We start from the raw sequence: 20,479 nt of genomic DNA, 5'->3' as shown, positions 1-20,479 counted from the left end.
ATATCTCAAGATTTCTAAGTGGAAACATTACATAATAAAAGTAATCAGTTATGAACGATGCAGTCAACTAACCAGTGCATATGTTGTTTTCCTTTTAGAGAAAAAGAATCTGAAAGAACAAAATACCCCAGAATTCCTAACAGAACAGTAAGTACTTTCATGATACAATGATATTACTAGAGCTTCTATAAAATGAGACCATCTTAACAAACTTGTTTTATAGAAACATTCACCTTTCTAAGAGAAGAGATTAGTATAGTGAGCAAATGGAGCCTTCTAAAACTCAATCCCAATTTACTGGAGTAAACTGAAAATCATTTATCCTATAATCCTCTTAAATAAGAGGCCACAGTAATCCTTGTGATACATCTATGTGGCAGAAATGTTTATGTCGATTCCACCATATCTTTTGACTAGGATCATATCATTTTAAATTCTAAAGAAGAAAAAAATAAGTAAAATTTAATCAAAGTGCCTTGCGTTCTGTGTGTATGCTAGAAAATGTATTCATTTTGAACAAAATTAGAAACAGAATCAAGATGCTTTTGTTTATAGTCATTAAATTAGAATTATCAAGAAAAACAGCAACCATCTGTAGGCTTTAAATCTACAGTTTAATCTCATTAGTACATTTCTTTCTAATCTTCTCACAACTTAACTACGACATGTATTTCTTTACATAGCTATTAATTGATAGTAATTGTTTTCCTAAATATGTTTTTGCAAAACAAAGTTAAATTTTTTGATACCATTCCTTATGATAGAATTGGTAACATTAAAATGATTTCCTAGGTGCAAACAATTATAAATTTTAAATACATGAATATCAAAAAAAATAAAGGTGGAAAAGTCCATGTTGATGAACCATGTTATGTCATTTTCATACCATGGTTGTTTTGAAATGAGTTTGCAGATTCACTTCCAGACTGAATTTTTGAATGACAGAATCATGCATATTTGTTTTACAGTCTTTATACAAGAACCAGATAATATTTACCATACCCCCTCACAATTTCTTCGTCATCTTGTAATTTCACTGCGAAGAGCCATCAATGGCTGTTTTTTCTGATCTATCTTTAAGTAATTTTGTCTATTATTCAGGTGTGACTTATATAAGTTGCTTGATTTGAATTGTACTTTTCATAATTATATTAAAATATGATTTAGTATGGCATCCTTTAGAGAGAATTGATTTAAGGAATGAGGTCTTCTGCTCATTGGAATAATCCTAGAGAAAATAACATATCTATTTCCAAGGAAGAAATCATGCATTTTCTTGGTGTGTTTTGTGCTTTGTGGTAGTTTTTCCTTTTAGCCTTTGTCTTTTATTTAACAAGGACATTCTAAATGACTCATAAATAACTGTAAGGAAAAATGACTGACTCAAACCCAAATTTAAAAAGTGTAATTTATGTGTTAATGATTCTATAAAATATTTACAAAGATTTCTACTCTGAATTAAAATGATATTGTCAAAACATTATAAGTGTCTTAACACAGGTCTTACCTTCCAAAGAGTTCATGAATTAGGTGTGTCAGTACATAAAGTATGATATAAAGTGAAGACACTGGATAATACAGTGACTAGTTTTCTTGTCTTTATAGAATATGTGTTTGTGTTGCAAGCTCATGAATAATAAGTTTGTATGATTTGTATTTAAATCAGCCCTTATTAATTAAAAATTTTTAGCATAGGAAAGCCATACAAACCTATAATTTTGCCTCAAAGCCCATAGCTTAAGAACAATTTGGTAACTGATTAGAATATTACTAATGATCTTTAGAGCACATTGCACTTAGATTTCACAAAAGTTTTTGTGCTTAAGAAAGATAAGAAAATAAAATAAGTCAAGCAGAGAAAGACAATTATCATATGGTTTCACTCATTTATGGAACATAAGAAATAGGAAGATTGGTAGGAAAAGGAAGGGAAGAATGAAGGGGGGGTAAATAGAAGGAGGAATGAACGATGAGAGACTGTGGACTCTGGGAAACAAACTGAGGGCTTCAGAGGGGAGGGGGGGTGGGGGATTGGGTTAGCTCGGTGATGGGTATTAAGGAGGGCACGTATTGCATGGAGCACTGGGTGTTATACGCAAATAATGAATCATGGAACATTGCATCAAAAACTGGGGATGTACTGTATGGTGACTGATATAACAAAATGAAAATTATAAAAAAAAGATAAGAAAATAAGGAAAGGACAATGGAAAATTATATTTTAAAGTACTAATTTTCCTCTGGGTGACTGAACACTCAGTGGTACTTTCAAGTACTCTAAGGGTCAGTTCTCTATAGACTGAATACACTGGATAATAATAATAACAAAGAGGATGCATTAAAAAAAACATTCAGATGCTCAAGCATGCTTCTCAGAAACTATTCACACTATCTTAGATCTGCTAACCCTCTTTAAATACTACTGGGAGTTGATGTTCTCACTCAAAGCATGATTAACAATCTCTCTTTCCTGTCATACCAAATAGAACAAGAAGTTTTCAGAAGAAGTGTCCTAAGAGAAAACAGATTTTAACTAGGAAAGTGTTTTGTGACTCACTAGTAAATAAATGTTATTTGCTAATGCCCCTCACAACTTTCAATTAGTCATACCATTCTCTCTTTGAAGTAACAAATTCTTATCATCAAAAAGTATAGGGTGTGTGTGTGTGTTATAATAGCATAGAGTTAAGAAAAAAATGTATCTGTCTAGTGTAGTATATTCATTTTATAGACATTACCTCTTCTAATATCCTCATTTATAAAGGGCCAGATTAGTCGACTCATTTACCCAAGCTCTCCTATCTAGTGACAGAATCAGGAAGAATTCTGGCTTACCTAACTACCCACTTCTTTTTTTCTATCATATTAACTGAAAGTACTCCTGTAAAAACTGTGGTCTCAGATTGGTTCAAGAAGCTTGTTCTCAAAACTTAAAATTTTTTCAATCAAAACACTAATCCAATTTTATACTGTCTCTATCTGCCTAAAACTTTATTTTGATAACTCATTAGAATGATGTTTATGGTGGAAAGAATTATATACACAGAGAGAATCTAAGTTCGAGTCTTGGCTTCACCCAACTCCTCTCATAGTGAGTAGCCCTGGAGCATACAGGGAGATCACAGCTGAAAAACTACCAAATAATAACAACAACAACAACAAAACAACCACAACAACAACAAAACAACCACAACAACAACAACAACACACACATACAATCTGCCATCAGCAACAGTTCAGCAATTACCTCTTTGATTCTCTGTTTTCTTATCTGGCTAACGGGAAAAAAAATGTCAAGTCTACTTTCCAAGACTTTCTGAGATCAAATTAGATATATGAGTGTAGTGATGTTTAATTACAGATTTTGGTTATTATATGGAAAACCTTTTACTACTGTAAAAAGAACTTCCTTTTCTATGAAAATTTGCCTTTGCTGTTTTGGGAATCCAATGTATTATTTTACAACAGTGTGTTGATGATGAAACCAAAGTTGTTGATTGCTGTCTGTTCTAGACAATAATGGTCCTCCAGAAAACAAAAGTCCCTTATCCTTGAAATTTATAATTTATCCCTTCACCCTGATTAGCTTTCTCATCCATAGGCCTAAGATGGGGTCTTATATAAAAGAAAGAGAGTTAGAGAAAGGAAAGGGTAGATTTTGGGGGTTCTTTGTCTATGTCAGATGCCCTACTAATCATATAATGACACTTCCGATGTCATCACAGTTTTGTAGATGAATGAAAATGAGAAATGAAAGCTTTATAAAGTTAGTCTAATTAGTAAGCAGCAGAATTACCACTTGAACGTAGGTCTGATTACCCCTTTCTAGGTCATCACTCTTAACCAAACACACCATAACTGGTGAAGGCAAGGCACAGTGCATTTTCCCATATGAATGATGACATGGTGAAAAAAGATAAAAGTAAAGAATAGATCTTTTTAAAATGTCATTGGTCTATGTAAAATATTTGAGGCACATATGATATCACTTTTCTTTATCACTTATCAATAAACATTAAATTGAATCATGCAAATTTGCTCTTCAGATGCTAAAATTAAACCAGGGTAGGAGAATTTAATTATTAAGACAACTATATTTAGATAGAAAAAGTAGAAGCAAAGTTGAAATGGATAATCGCTATAAGTATAAAAGGTCACCTAAAACAGAATTATATTTATTTTGTTTATAAAGGATATTACCACAAAATGGATGCTCACAATTTGTGCTTCCTAGGTATTTTATGCTTACTAAATTATCTGGATTTATTTCCTTTAAATCTTTGGTAATATTTTGGAAATTCTTTAGTTTATTTATTCTTTATTCTTTATTCTTTATTTAATAGTTGCTATTTGGTACCTACTATATACATTTTCCCAAGTGTTGGAGATACAGGAGTGAACAAAGCACAGCCTCTGTCATCAAGTAGCTTATATCTAGGACAACGACAAATACTGGAATGTTCACTTTATATAGATAATAATAGTACTTTGACTTACAATAATAGACTATCTTTTTAAGATATTCACCTGATTAATCATGATCAGAATTACTATGTGTTTATTTAACAAATGATTGACAGTCTTGTTACTTTCTTTGGGGCACTTGGTAAGATGGGTTTTCCACAGTAATTATTATTTACAATAAAGCTAAAACAGATTTCATGACTTAGGTTATTTCCAAGGATACTTAAGAATGATAACTCACTCTGTTCAAATTACAGCTTTACTACTTATTAGCTATGGGATGTAAGGCTATTTAGTAGACTTCTAGATGTTTTAATTTCTTCAATGAGTGATTGAAATAGTGTTAATTTGTTGATAGTAGGTACTATATAAAGTTAGCTACTATAATTATTGATAGAGTTCTGTCCAATTTCTAGAAACAATCTATTTGGGTGCTCCCATTGATATTTGTCCTTAGTTTGTTCTGAAAACTTTATCATCTCTCATGACTCTGAAATATAACTTGTTCAGTTATGAAAGAGATAAAGTAAAAATATTTAAAACCATATAGTTGGTTTTAAAGCATATCATATAAATTCTAAGGTAATAAAAGGTTAAAATGAATGATTTAGCTATCTAAATAATTTATGCTAATTTTGATCCACTCTAACATTCTGATTTATTCACTTATTTGTCTGTACCAGGTCATTATTTTAGGTTGCACTATTTATTTTTGTAACTTAGAATGTTGGCAGTGGATGAAAGAGCTACATTCAAGTTCTATTTCTGCCACATAGTGGCTATATGACCTCAGGAAGACAATTTGACCTCTTTTCCTCAAATCCTTATTTATAAAAATAAAGATAATAAATCATATTTTATAGGTTTATATGAGAATTCCATGCATGTTGATTATGTGATTATCACAGAAGTTAGCACAAGAGTATAAGCAAATGTAATTTGTTATATTTGCTATTAAGGATATCTCTTTCGAAATATTAAAGGGACATTCTTTTAAAATTATAAAACATATACAAGTCTACAAAGAATAGAGGAAAGAAAAGTGTGAAGGAAGAAAGAAGAGATGTGGAGGGTGGTTAGAACTCTTGACTGCAAGATGAAATTTAGTTTTGATACAGTAGGATGTGGACATGCTCTGGGAGGGGTCCACCATGAGCCCTCTCCTCAAAGACCTCTTCCCCCTTAAAGCAAATACTAAAATTAGACAAGGTCAATAGTGTGACTCCCTTCACAGAGGTCAAAAGGAAGACTTGAGACATTTTGACAGACTTCATGGCCCTCAAGCTAAGCTGAATCAGTCTGCATTATGATGTGTAGGTTACCAAAAAGGCTTTCTACCCTATCATGAAATTACTTACTTCAGAATCACAAATGGGATCATTTTCCCCAGAGAAAATAAACCTAAGCAAACTGTAGGCTCAGCAGGCTGCCAGAAATAAAATATGTTCCACATATGTTATTACATAAACCTTTTTAAAATTAAGGATAGTTTTATGCCATTGAGTGGCAAAATGATACATTCTCCTTTCAAAAAATTAAAAATTTGTATATGATATCTGAAATTGAAATCACGAAATTTATTTTTTCACCAAGGAAATCTTAGAAAACAAAATTGCTCATTTTGCTGTTTTCCCTATGATAAAGAATATTTTATGAATTTTCTCTTTAGCTTAGTACTTCAATTATTTTCTGTTATATCTATTATTTTAATTATCCCTGTTGTTTAAGTCATTCTTTTGCAAATACCATAAAAATTCTCTTTATAATACTGACATGGAATATCAGTAGTAATACCACTCCCTCTTTTAATGTCAAATCTTGTTCTGCCTCTAAAGATAAGTATATCCCAATCTTAGTAATAACTATTTCTATGTCAGCAAAATATAATTTGTGGTAAATATCTTATCATTTTTTTCCTCTTTAAAATTTAATCCTTACATAAGCTGCAGACAATTTTCTAAATTACGAAAAATCTGGTTCAGCATATGTTCCTTTGTACATTTGAACAACTTATGTCCCATTATTATGGTTAATATAAATTGCTTAACCCTGCTATTGTTTTTATTTTCCACTTCCAAAAGAATCCTGGCAAAGCCTGTTTATGAATTGGTACAAAATGTTTCAGAGTAAGGAAATAATGTCTCCAAACGAATGCTTAAAACACTTTTGTTTTGCTACCTCAATGACCCCCAAAGCGATATTATCTGAATTTTCAATAGTCTGAAATGTCTTGTAAGAAATAATTCTTAGCACCAGTTTTGCAAGTTGCTTAGGGTTTTTGCTTATCCATTTTATGTTTGCATCTAGCACAGACACAATCTGCTATAACCTCTCCTGGGAAGTTATTTATTTTTTATTAGGAATGTAATGTTTGAACTATGAAAGATTTAGCCTTGGATTTTCCTTCATTTTCGGACTTTAAAATACCTTTTTCTAATTTTAGAGAAGATTTTCTTAATGCCCTCAAGTTATGTCTTAGAGCATTATGTATGTGGTAATATTTACAAGACTATTATGTTATAGAACCCAAGATTTTTTGTTTATCTGAATTAGGTCTGTTAACATAAATCTATAAAAATGGGTTTGCATAATTCTGTAATTATTAATGTACCCATCACTTCCAATTATGATAAGATTTGCACAATTATCAATATGTTTTACAAAGGTAAAGCCAAATTTGTCATTGAGACAATGGGAATAATAGAGAAAATACAGACAGTCCTCAACCTATGAAAGACTTACGGAACAAGATACATTTTAAGATGTTTTTCTTTCCAGTTCATAGGATGGATATTTGCCCAGAGTGGGTGCACAATCAAACCCATGAAAACCCACAGTCTGCACTGAATCATGGTATTTGCAGGCTTGGGGATGGGACTGGATGAGTGAGAGGAAGACAGGGCAAAATGTTTCTTCATTTTTGCTGATACTCAATTGACCCTGCCCAAAACATGGACAATAAGTTCAACTGACTTTCCACACTGACTTATTTCTTTCTAACCTTTGCCTGTTTCCTGATGTGATTCTGCTTCCCACCAGAGAGTCTCTAGTTGCTGTTTCTTTAAAGTGGTATTGGCTTCAAATTTCCCAGCCCCACTTTTCTCCTGATCAAAGTGCCTCAGGGTGACTGGTATGAGAAAATGTCTAAGAAAAAAGGAATGGAGTCGAAGCATTTACACCAGCCCTGCATTCTCCGTGCTCCCTCAAGCCACTCACATACAACTGTTAAACCAAATAAGCAAATGACAAGAGATTTTAGCAGTGCGAGATCCTGAACTGAATTTAGGTCATATGGGTGGAGATACTTGGGGATAGGACCCACAGTTTCGAGTTGCAGCATCCCTGCCCCGCTCTTTACATTTCCTTCCAATCTCCTATGTAGGAGGCCAGAATTCCTTTATTTTAATACCTACAAGTTTTCCCAGGGGTTTTTGTGACGCTTGTGATAGAAACTCTGTTAATGAGGTATAGTAGGATAGAAATTATCTGTGCCTTTCTCTTGTATTTAAAGTACATGATTAAATATTATTTATCTGCATTTTAATTTTTTAAATTTAAAATAAAGTTTACCCCAAATATAAAAGCATCAGTTCATGAAGTAAATATTTAAGTGTCCCTTGCACAGGAAGGAAATACCTTTGTTGGTGCCATTACCTTTGTCAGTTCAGTCTATAATGAACTATCATAGGCTGGGTGGCTTATAAACAATAGAAATTTGCTTCTCACAGCTCTGGAGACTGAAAGTCTGAGATCGGGGTGCCCAGTGGTTGTGTTCTGGTAGGAGCCCTCTTCCACGTTGCAGATTTCTCCTCATTGTATCCTCGTGTGGTGGAAAGAGGGTGAGAGAGGTCTCTGAGGTCCCTTTATAAGGGCACTAATCTCATCATGAGGACTCCTCCACTCTCATGACCTCATCACCTCCCAAAGACCCCGCCTTCTGACACCATCACAAGGGTGTTAGGATTTCTGTGTGTGAGTTTTGGGGGAGAGGGAAAGCAAATATTCAGCCCATTGCAACCATCTGTACCATTCATCCTATTTGACAATAGAGATCAGGGAAATCATCTTCAAATTTTAACCTTTAATATTTATTATAACTATGGTTGTAAATATATGGGTGTTTTTAAATTTTTTCAAGATTTTATTTATTTATTTGAGAGAGAGAGAATGAATGGTGGGGAGGGACAGAGGGGGAGAGAGAGAGAGAGAGAAGCAGACTCCCTGCTAATCAGGAAGCCTGAACGCAGTGCTCAATCCCAGGACCCCGAGATCATGACCTGAGCCAAAGGCTTACACTTAACCAACTGAGCCACCCCGGTGCCCCTAAATATATGCTTTCAATAATCACCCCACTAGTGTTGATCGTACAAATGCTGTACTCTTTCTGGGCTGGCATCAACAATTATGGAGGCGGCACAGTGAGGGCAGACCAGCCTATCAAACCTGATTTTGACAGACCTGTCAGGCAGCCACAAAAAGCCCGTACCTCTGTCCTAAATTACGACACGGCAGTGACCATTAGGAACTGAACACCTACTTCCTCCTGAATGCCTTACATGTAATTTCTCTGAGAAGTTTATATTCATATTTCATAAATGAGGGATTCAGAGAGGCAAACTAACTTCCTCAGGGTAGCAGAGTTTATATTTTTGAGCCTGATTTAGACTTGGGTCTATGTAATGCTAAAACTTCTCCTCTTAGACACACACATTTCTCAGACTTACACCAAAATGATGTTTGAAGAGTTTCTCTTTGCGTGAGAGGAACTCCCTCAGTATGGTAGGCAAATCATCTTTTTATCCCAGACCCTGGCACAGAGTAGGTGTTCAATGCTATTTGAATCAAAGTGATGACTTTTTAACCCAGATCTATCATAGTGCTGGCTTTATCCAAAGTTCTCTCTTCTCTTACCTATCCTCACTTAAAGCTAGCTTTATCGACCTCCCCAAAATCTCCATTACAATAACCTTTTATTTTCAAGAGCTATAGCTTTAGCCTTAGACAAATCTGTGATCTATTTTTGACCTTTTTAAAATTGTGATAAAATATACATAAGATTTACTGTTTCAGCCGTTTCTAAGTGTACAGTTCAGTACATTCACACACACAAAAATACATTCACACTGTTATACAATTATTACCAACATCTACTCCCAGAACTTCTTCATCTTTCCAAACTGAAATTCCATATCTGTTAAATAATAACTCCCCATTCCCTCTCTCCAATGCCCGGAAATCACTATGCTACTTTCTGTCTCTATGAATTTGACTATGCTAGGTACCTCATATAAGTGGAATCGTGGGGTGTTCTGCATCTGACTTATTTCACTTAGCATAACGTTTTCAATGTTGTAGCATGTGTCAGAATCTCCATCCATTTAAGGCTCAATAATTCCTTTGAATATATATACTCCATTTTGTTTATCCATTTATCTATAATTTATTGAATGATCTGTCTTGTTCTTTTTTTTTTTTTTTTGCCAATTCCCTAACTAAAGATGTAAATATAAAAATGCAATAAGTTTGTGGCTTCTAGGACCTCTCTCTTTTTATATGATAAACTCTAAAATCAATCACAGAAAATTAGCACAGTATAGGCAATCAGTAAAAGACATAGATGAGTTTAAGGTAGTTTAGGGTTTCTGAGTCATAAATATGCCACATTTTAACTGCTCAGACTAGAATGAACCTGTCTTCATTTAATTATCTGATTTTTTATATCAACCGATCTTTAGAAGATTTGCAAAGCTAGAGGTATTTTTAAATTGCCCTTTCTCTAAAAAATAAATAGAATAATAGGGAGGGGATTGTTGGTTCAAAATGGAAATACAAATGTATAGGCTTCGACTTTTCTAGTACCGCTATTTAACTTCTCATTTGCACTATGAAATATTATTCCCCAACAATTACTGGATGAATCTTAAATCAGTAAGTCCCTTCATGTTTTCAACAAATATTCCTTATATGCTTATTAATAATTCTACAGCTAGCATTTATTGAATGTAAGATACACACACATACATATGTATATATATATATATATCTGTATGTGTCTTCTACTAGACAAGCTTTATCCCCATTCTACAAATAAGGAATCTGAGGATCAGAAAGATTAGTGATTTTCACAGTTAGTGTGAGAACTGGATTTTGAGATCAGGACTTCTAGAAGCAGGACTGTTGCTCTCTGCCACTCACATGGTCTCTACTGTAGAGTAATTCACATTGCAGTGGGATGAATGGACATTCTAAAAATAAATATAATAGCACGAAGTTAAGAAATACTTGGAAGCCAGCAGGTGGACGTGGCTTACCACTGCCCGAAGAACTTTACAAAGGAAAGGGCATTCCGTAGTGACCTTACATGACTTACTACCGTGCTGGTTTTCCACGTCTCTTAGGTGATCCTCAACAGTATGATCCATAACATTTTGTTGTTGTTTTCTGGCCTGTTGGGCGAGGCACCAAAACCTGCTTCCCAAGGTCTATGTTGCTGTAAGTTACTGTAGTGAGGAAATTTCACAGTGCTGTTGTGCTTTTGGTTAATACAATTTTGTGTTTTGCTTGGGAAAGACTATTCTGATAGTGTCCTATTGATTCAGATGTTTTCTGACAGTAGCTGCCTACCAGGTTTGCCTTCATTGACTTTTCAATGTTCTGTTACAAATAACTTGCATGTACAATTTGATATTGAAGGACACAGAAGGTCCCCCACTGTGCATGAAGCTGGAGCAGCCCTGAGCATGGGGTGGTGAGTGCTTATTATCATTCTGAAAATCACCCACTTGTCTGGGGCTGCTGCCATAAAAGAGCTGTGTTTTCTCTGTTATTCTTTTTTCTTCTCCTCCTTGTTTTATTTTTCCAGACATTCCAATGCACCTCTTATTCTTTAAAGGTTTAAACTTCACTCTTAGAAATCCTGCATGCTCACTGAAACTTGAAATATAAAATCATAGGTGTTTTCTCATTTTTTTGAACACGTGGAATCCCAAATAGCTTGAATTACAAGTATTTGTTATATTTGTAAAATTTAAAAGATATCTTCTTTTGGTTTTTCTAAAATTGTGGATGGTTAAAAATGCTGTTATAATAAAAATAACTATAATTTATTAAATTCCTGCCCTTTATCAAGTTCTGTGCATAGCAGACTATACATGTTATCTATAATTTTGCCAATTCTACAAGGTAGGTGTTATTACTTCATTTTACAAATGAGGAAAGTAAGACTCTGAGAGGTTAAGTCATTTGCCCAAGATAATAATAATTACTTCTATCTTTCTAATCATGCTCAACTATTAGTAAATCTAAAATGATAGTAGTATTGTTTGGATTTGCAGAGCACTTCACAGTTTATATAGCAGTTTCACATATGGTACCTCTCTAACCCCACAAAATTGGTATCTATACCTTGCATTCCATCTTACTTTTTGGGAGACCATCTAGAGGCTCTAGATTCAGAAATGGATTATGGATTTTCTTGTGCTAAAATATGTTTCTTTGTTAAGCATCATTTGAAAAGATGGCTTCATTCAGTACTAGTGTATGCTTGTACTTTACCAGGGGAGAAGGCAGCTGGAGAACTTGCCTGTTGATGCCTTTGAAGAATTTTTGAGATTATACTTGCCTAAATCAGAAGCATAATAATGTCTTTGAAACCAATATTCGATGCTCCAGAAAACTTTGTAGGAAATACATACATAGCCATTTCCTATTCCTACTAGGATCCTAGCTCATGGTGTCTTTGGCCTTTAAAGACGTTCCAGTCTGTGCAGTGTGTTCCCACATTTCCATATAAACCAAAGTCATTCAAATACACATGAGTAAACAGAAGGGTGAGGAGAGGACAAAGAAATGCACACAGAGAGAATACCTTACTGTATTACACAAAGAGTAGATAACATGAAAATAGGTAGAAAGTATATTTCTGTCTAATCACTAATAGTTCCAAAACCCAATGACATCAGAGTCTCTGAGGTCATTCAGGATGGGAAGTAACAACTGGACAACGGGAACAACAACAAAAAGTTTGGAAGAATAATAGAAGAAAAACTAAAACAGATAAAACAACATGTATATTACCCTCCAGCCCCATGGAAACACAGAACTACCCTACTCACCATTCCAGAAAATACTACGTTCTTTCAAACACCAGAACTTTAGCTCAAGAGTTTGACCCTACTTTGCCTAACCTGACCTCTTTCTAAGTGGAGTTATTTTCCCCATCTCTCATATTCTCAGAGCATCTAGGACATGCCTTTACCACAGCACCCATCTCATCTGCTGGGTATGAGCATAAACAGCCAGCAGGATCAGAACCTAGCCACCTCCTCAGAACCCACCCATCCAGAAAACAATCCAGCATTTTGCGCACAATGCTTAACACACAGTACATGAATCTATGCAGTCACTCAACAGTACCAGACCCTGTGCCAGGACTGAGGGCTGTCCTCAAAGAATGTGTGAAGAAAAGAGAAAAGAAAAAAGGAATGCAGAAGGGAGGGGATGGAGAAATGAGAGGAAAAAAGACTTAAGGGTGGGCAGAAAGGAAGGAAGGAGATCAGGCCAAAGATATAAGTAAAAATGTAATGATTTAATCTCTTGCATAGTATTTCATATAAACTTATTTTCTTTTAGCAAAGAAATTTATTTGAAAAATAAATATTTCAGGGGCGCCTGGGTGGCACAGCGGTTAAGCGTCTGCCTTTGGCTCAGGGCGTGATCCCGGCGTTGTGGGATCGAGCCCCACATCAGGCTCCTCTGCTAGGAGCCTGCTTCTTCCTCTCCCACTCCCCCTGCTTGTGTTCCCTCTCTCGCTGGCTGTCTCTCTCTCTCTCTCTCTGTCGAATAAATAAAAAATCTTTAAAAAAAAAAAGAAAGAAAGAAAAAAGAAAAATAAATATTTCAGAGTGCTTCAGAACTCACAGTGGAAATAAGGGAAGTGAGTTTAATGTAAGACTAGAAGTCAAATCTTAGATGGTTTTTTGCCCACTAATTTGGAAGTTTATTTTTTTTACCAAAATACTTCCATTTCATATGTGAGAAGACAAGATCTTTGTTCACTCCTTAGCTAACAAATTTTAGAAACAGACTTTTTAATATGTCTTTATACTGTAGCAAGTGAGGTCAGAAGGCGATAGAATTTATCTCCCAACTGCAAATTACTGCATTTAAATATTCCTAAATAATCCAAAATCTACCATATGCATCTGTGAGTGTGTGTATATATGTTTTCTTTCTCGTCTCTGTGAGACCAATAATGTTAATTTACACCAGTGTTCCTAATAGGAACTAACTATTCCCTGCATAAACACCACTTACTATCCATTCTCTTGCTAAGGTACTCTGGAGTTCTAGTTTCTTCCTTTTTATCTCCTCACCCCTGCCCTCATAAATCAAAAAAACAAACAAACAAACAAACAAACAAACAAAACCTGATTTTTCTAATGCTTCGAGAACTTTGAGGGGTTGCATGCTGCCATTTTCCTGTTTTTCATACATTCCGATTAAAAATTCAGGGGTAGAGTGTGATCAGAGGAGGCTTTCTTGCTCTGCTTAATGACTGACACTTGACCCCAACTCTTGCCATACCAGTAGGCAGACAATGTATTAAGTAAGGCTCATATTTGATTTTTCTCCCTATCTTGCTGCTACTTTAAAACAAATAACCCAGTAACAATAATTAGCAGTCACTGAAGGCAAGAAGATAAACAGAAAAATAGATCTTGAGAAAAAAATCAAGGATGATTTTTGAGTATTTATTATAATACCTTGAAATTCATCAAAATCACTTCCCAATTTCTGAATCAGATCTGACAAACACGTGCCCCACTGTCTGTCAAATCTACTGGACAGTCAGTTATACAATAAGAATAGAACATTTATTATTCTGTGTATTTACATGAATAGAAGATGCTCAATTCTGTGAATTGGTTTGAATTTTCCTTCATTTCATTATGTTATGGTTTAACTGATAATGAGCAGAAAATTGAAAAAAAAATGGGGGAAAAAGGAGAGGAAAAGTTAATGCTCTAGATAAGGGGTTGCACAAATTATAGAAGAATAAAGCAATTATTCGCAAGATAGAAAAGTAGATATTTAACAAAAATGAATTAGATTATGAATTGGAAGAAAAAGACCACAGACACACACACACACCCATGTGCATGCACATATCACCCACACACAATATAATGACCACACTCCTGCACAAAGATGTGCACATGTGCAGACTCCACCATACACATATCCCACACACAGAAGTACTTGTACATATGCTCACAAACACATGCAGACACAGCAAAGTTATGCTCCCAATTTAATTACTAAGCATACAGAATTTTATCAGGAGCATGGTAACACCATAGGATAGTAGTAGATCTCACGGTAGCCTCCCTTGTTCACCAGCACCCAGAGGGGCTCATAACTGCCTGTAATGACATGCAACCAGACCTGTAACGCTCATTTCTTTTTGCAACACTGCACTTTTATATACTGGTGTACAGAATCATTCCAGAAAATCTTAAATTTATAATCTATGTGCTTCAGATTAACAATAAGTGTCACGTCTTTTGGTTTAGAAAACCAAACTCAGTGTCACGTAGGCCATGTCATCATCTAGAGAAAGCAAACAGTCAGTGCCCAGGAGCCATGAGCAACATTGTATTTCCCTGCATTAAATATTATGGGTTATCCCTAGTCTAACACTGACTTTATACAATGGAAACAATAACCCCTAACTAATAAAACAATGTCTGGTACATAAAAGATGCTCAAAAAAAAGTAATGGAGAAGAGTGAGGCATATTTTTTACTTCTTTGTTATAACTGATGATTTCCAGCTCATCTTGGTTTGGTCAGTTTCCCTTACAAATTCACTAGCTTAGAAAAGCAATTGAATTTTTCAATTTGGTCATTTTTTAGTGTCCTCATATTAATAAGGGCTACTGAGTCCACATTGATATGTCTCTGAAATCTGAATAAAACCTTACAACTTTCAAACATAGATCAGAAGTACACATCACATAAGCGAGATTTATCTATTTCCTCAATGCAGTCAATAGAATATGCTTTTAGATCATATATCCATACAATGGAGGAAACTTTGTGCTATGACAAGCCAGTTAAGTTGTAAGATTCATCCCCCAGTTTATAAAAATAAACATTTTTATTAAAGAACAGATTTTAAAATATTCTTTGAGATGTCAAGAGCATGTCAAGAGCATGTTGGATGAAAGTAATTTTATGTTATCAAAATCAGAACTCAGGCCTATCCTTTCTTTCAGATGTCCCCCATTACAAATATACAGTCCTTGTGTGTACTGAATTCTTAAAGTTGACTTTAAACACTGCTTCCTGTATTAAGAAGAAAAATAGAATCATGGAACTGTGGAATTGAAATTCAGAGATAGATACTTCAATCCCATTTAAATATTAAAATTATTAGGAAATTCTATTGATAAATAGCCATTTTTGAGAGTCCGTTCTAAGTCATTTTTTGATCAATGTTAATTAACCTTTAAGCTGGTTTATTTGGAGTCCCTTAGAGAAAAATTTCCTATAAAGCTAAGATCATATAAAAGCCATAGCTTTCCAAACAGTTTTATATGAACTTTGAAGCAAATAAATATAATATACGAACACAAGCAAGGTCACACAGACGATTCTCTCTAGCAGTTAGCTTGGAAGGAGACTTTGTAGATTTGTTGAGTATTCCAGATAAAAACATCAATCCAACTGTACTTTCATGCTCAGTGGTGGAAAAAGGCAGAGGGAGGAAATCATGATATAGGCACCAGTCCTGGACTTGAAATATTCACGTAAATGTCTCCAGTTCTTTATCTTACTGTATATCCACCCCAGGACCAAACTTCCCTGGGCCGCAAACAGAGACTCAGAGAATCTGCACACACCCTAAGCTGGACCTGATGTAGAATACGTCATGCACCTCCACATTTTGGGGTTGAGTATAGTCATTTGGCAAGATCACCTCTATACTGTTATTTACTAAAATAACATGCAGCAGGCCTGAAAGAGGAAGGCAGGAGTACAGATCATGCCTAGAGCTCCTGCCATGCTTTGGATTTTGTTCTTACTAATTTGAGTTGTAGTTGCAAAAAGCCAGGCCAGAAAGGACCTTTGATTATTTTATGAAACCTAAACATACTTGTCAAACCCAACCATGCAAAACAGCACAAATTAAGTCAACTTTCACTCTGGTTTCGTGCCAAATGGAATGAAGCCTCTGGTGGGCTGGACAGCTCTATTTCCTGCTTTCAATTTCAGAGTCCAATTAGTAAATCAAACTTTCAAAGGCTGTCTAAAATAATTAATTAGGTCATAATTACTCAGAAGCATATTTTATAGTGTACTCTAATCTAGTATCTGGTCTAAATGCTTGAAAAGGGTATCAATTTCATTATTAAAGAATTAATTATAATTGGGCCTAATCCTTTGGTGATAGAGGTTGAAAAAAAAATACTCTAGGGATAAACTGTTCACATATGTGAAGTAGATAAATTCTTCCAAAGCTCAAGAGCTAGTTGTGCTCTAGAATTATTTGCTGCTTCCTTTGTTAAAACCTTACAGACGTTTCCCAACAAATAAATGCCTCATAGGAAGAATGGGCCCTCTGTCTGAAAGTATTTATCATGTTTGGACAACTGGTTTTCCTTCTACTCTGTCCCAAACATTTTCAGCAATCAGCACATTGGTACCATAAGAGACAAAGAGAACACATGTGTTGTTGGCCACTCTACTGTGTTTTCCCACTTTATCTTACTGAGTCTAATAGTAATACAGTAATTACATAGTCCTGGAGGGATGTATCGTTTTTACAGGTTGAGGAGCACAGGTTCTGAATGATTTTCACAGAGCTAATAAGGGCAGGAACTATTTCAATTCAGGCCTATTTCATTCCATAACTCACCCTATGTTTATTATTTCAGTGTTTGTCACAAGGGGACCTGAGTAGCATGTTTTTGTGAGGGCTCGGGAGTATCAAGACACCATTTTTAAAAATTTTCTTCCTTCATTTCAATAATAATATGAAAATGTATATATCTTACCATTTATGAATATAAAACAGCTACGTGGCAGTGAGCACTCAAAAATGAAAAACAGTTTAAGAGAATACAACTTTAGTTGTTAAGTCATGATTTCTCAAACTAGCCCCCCCTTTCAACTCTCCTTGAGGAATCCTCAAAGATTTTTTTTTTTTTTTGGAAAGTTGCCTGCACATGACATGTGCTTTAAAACTGTAACCTGCATGGCCATAGAATATTCCCTGTGGACTCTTGAATATTTTTCATTCATTCTTCAAATTCTAGGCTGTATTTATTTATTTTCACAAACATTAGTGATGTTTAAGACCCGCATGTTACAACATCAACAGGTGTAAAGAAACACCTAGTCATGAGCTCTTGAGTTTGAGTTGTATCACTATTCATTACGGGAAATTTTATTTAGCCAATCAACCATTAGGAACCAATGTAAGCATCTAAACAATAGCAGTTATTTGGTTAAATGATTCTTAGAGAAGATAATTCTTGCTGTTTTATGCGTTTAATATTATTATTACTTAATTTAACCCAGACCGCTAAATTTTCTTTTATATATTATTATTTGCTCCTGGTTTACATACATTTTAATGAGTTCCCTGAAGCCTGCTGTGATAATATCTTTGTCCCTTTCATGTGCTAGTACAGTATGCTTTTATTTGACAAATAGCTTTTTTCAGCTGACATTTTAATGCCACATTCACAAGAAATCAAGCAGAAATGCTAAATACAATTTGTTTTGTCAGTGAGGTAGGGTTCTAAAGAGATTTCCATCAGAAAATCTATATGAAACAGATAATACATGAAAGATATAGATAATTACCTCACATCTTAATATTTACACAAGATGATTTAACTCATTACCGGTTGCAAATAGAAAAAAATATATTCTTTTGAGGACAACGTTAAGTCATCCTTGAGAGACTAATTCTCAACTTTATTAAGATTCAACCAGAGAAATCCTCTCTGCAAATTATCCTAAAATTTCTCATTTGTAGTGACTGCTTATTAGGTGTGTATTCTGTTCCTAAACGTTACTATTTTAAATAGAAAGGCTCTTAAGTTACATGAAGGCCTAATTCTACTCAATCTTCTTTTTCATGAGCTATGAAGGAGAATGCCAAGGGGAAAATGTTACCATATCTTTAAGCTCCTACTCATTTCTTTTTAATGGTTCTTTTAGGGTCTAGCAAATCAGAGAAAAACTCAGCTTATCATCAATAGTAGTAACACCTGAGATCAGTACAGCTTACCTGTACCTATCCCTGCCAGAAAGAAGGTATAAATATGGGCCATTTCAATACCCTTCCTGTATATTTAAGCCAGAAAGGAATGTAAAGCCAAAGCTATAGAGTCCAATAAATCAAGGACAGCTAATAATTATAGTTTTACGGGTAAGTTGTTATGGTAGGTTAATATTTTTCTGAGAAGAAAGAGAACAGGGGTGACAGAAGCTCATCTATAAATGGCAATGAGTAACACGAAACCAAGAACACAGGTAATACACCTGCTAAGGGCTTCACGACAATTTAAACCACAGCAGCGGAAAAAATCTTACATCCATAAGTAGACAAAGTAATCAAGAATATTGTTCAAGTGCTGTTTCTTCTATTTTAGGAGGCTTCACAAAATATATTACATGCATAACTAAAGCCGTAACACGGACTTATGTTCTTATTTAAAATGCATTCTTGAAAAATTAAGAAACTTTTCATATTCTTTTTATGTTTATACACAATATTCCACAATTGTGTTTGTGTTGAGACTGAGTTTTTTTTCTTTAATATTTTATATATGGAAATATAACATTAATTTTAGTAGTAATTAAAAATTAACATAAAATATAAAAAGGAACTTAAAACTCCTGTTATAAAGAATGATGGCCACTAAATACCACTTGTAATGCAATTTGACTAACAGAAAAATATACGAGTATGTCTGGCAATGAATACATGATAAGTACAAACTCCAGATAAAGTCAGAGGTTAAAATTCCTTTCTGGGACTTAATCCTCTTGGCAAATGTAAGTATCATGTAACTCTTTATGTTCTAATTGGAGAAGAGTGCTCAGGTAAAAGGATAATTTTTACTTTCATCTCTTTCCAAAAATGTATGTGCTCCTATTTTGAGATGCAAAATGGGAAAAAATTGAATAGAATTAAGTATCTCATTGTCCAACAGACTGAATAATAAGAAAATAAACATAAAGAGATACTCAAATATAACCTTGAACATAATGCTTTGTAAGATTCTAAGAGTTTTCCAAATGCCTTCCATTTTCATCCTCTTAAATTTTTCAAAAGCTACTTAAGATACCTTAGATAAATAATAATGCTTCCATTATAACAATAGCCTATCTTTTGAGAGCTGTTTATCACGAATTCCTGCTATTTTATATAATGGACCTACCAATATACAGAGTGAGTGACATACAAACTGACCAGGACAGGCTTAGGAAACTAAGTGTACATCCGTGCAAGAATAGCCATTTGTAGGTTTAGGATTTTTGTCTTCAAATTCTTTATGGGCCTCAAGAAATTCTTATGACTCCCCTGAGAGATAATTTGCTGTTATCAACAGTTTATGGCAAAGAAACTGATGGCTAACTAATGTGCCCAAGGCTAAAGAAAGTTGATGAGGATTTTCTGTCTCAAATTTTCAGTCCAATTGATTATTGGCATTGCACTTTTTCTTTTAGGAATGTGGCATCATTTGTTTTTGCAAATCTATACTCACAGCTATACTTGTACTTGAGATTACACTTCTATTTTAAAATTCCTATTTCTGTCACTAACAGCTTTTTCAAAGTTTTTCTCCTTTTTTTTTTTTTTCAAATTTGATTTTATTCCAACAAGTTAAACTAGAAACTGCTTGGTCATGTTTAAATTTGACAAAACTTGACATAAATAACAACCGCAAGTGGTAGAAAATTCTTCAAGCTCTGTGCCCACAGACTAGATAACT

The 20,479-nt window shown here is 34.4% G+C and overlaps 1 protein-coding gene and 1 long non-coding RNA gene across 2 annotated transcripts in view; one reads left to right on the top strand and one right to left on the bottom strand.

The window, feature by feature from the left end:
• The window catches only part of SYT1 (synaptotagmin 1), a 525,260-nt gene that overhangs the window by 179,270 nt on the left and 325,511 nt on the right, over positions 1-20,479 (top strand). The window contains exon 2 of the mRNA XM_026499974.4: positions 99-147. The gene's annotated coding sequence lies outside the window, so the exon portion shown is untranslated. The remainder of the gene's footprint in view (positions 1-98; positions 148-20,479) is intronic.
• Positions 1-20,479, bottom strand: part of LOC130544507 (uncharacterized) — a 271,380-nt gene that overhangs the window by 92,721 nt on the left and 158,180 nt on the right. The window lies entirely within an intron of this gene.

The sequence above is a fragment of the Ursus arctos genome, unplaced genomic scaffold (assembly GCF_023065955.2).
Source record: "Ursus arctos isolate Adak ecotype North America unplaced genomic scaffold, UrsArc2.0 scaffold_21, whole genome shotgun sequence".
Taxonomy (NCBI): domain Eukaryota; kingdom Metazoa; phylum Chordata; class Mammalia; order Carnivora; family Ursidae; genus Ursus; species Ursus arctos.
This window is presented reverse-complemented; position numbering and strand designations above follow the sequence as displayed.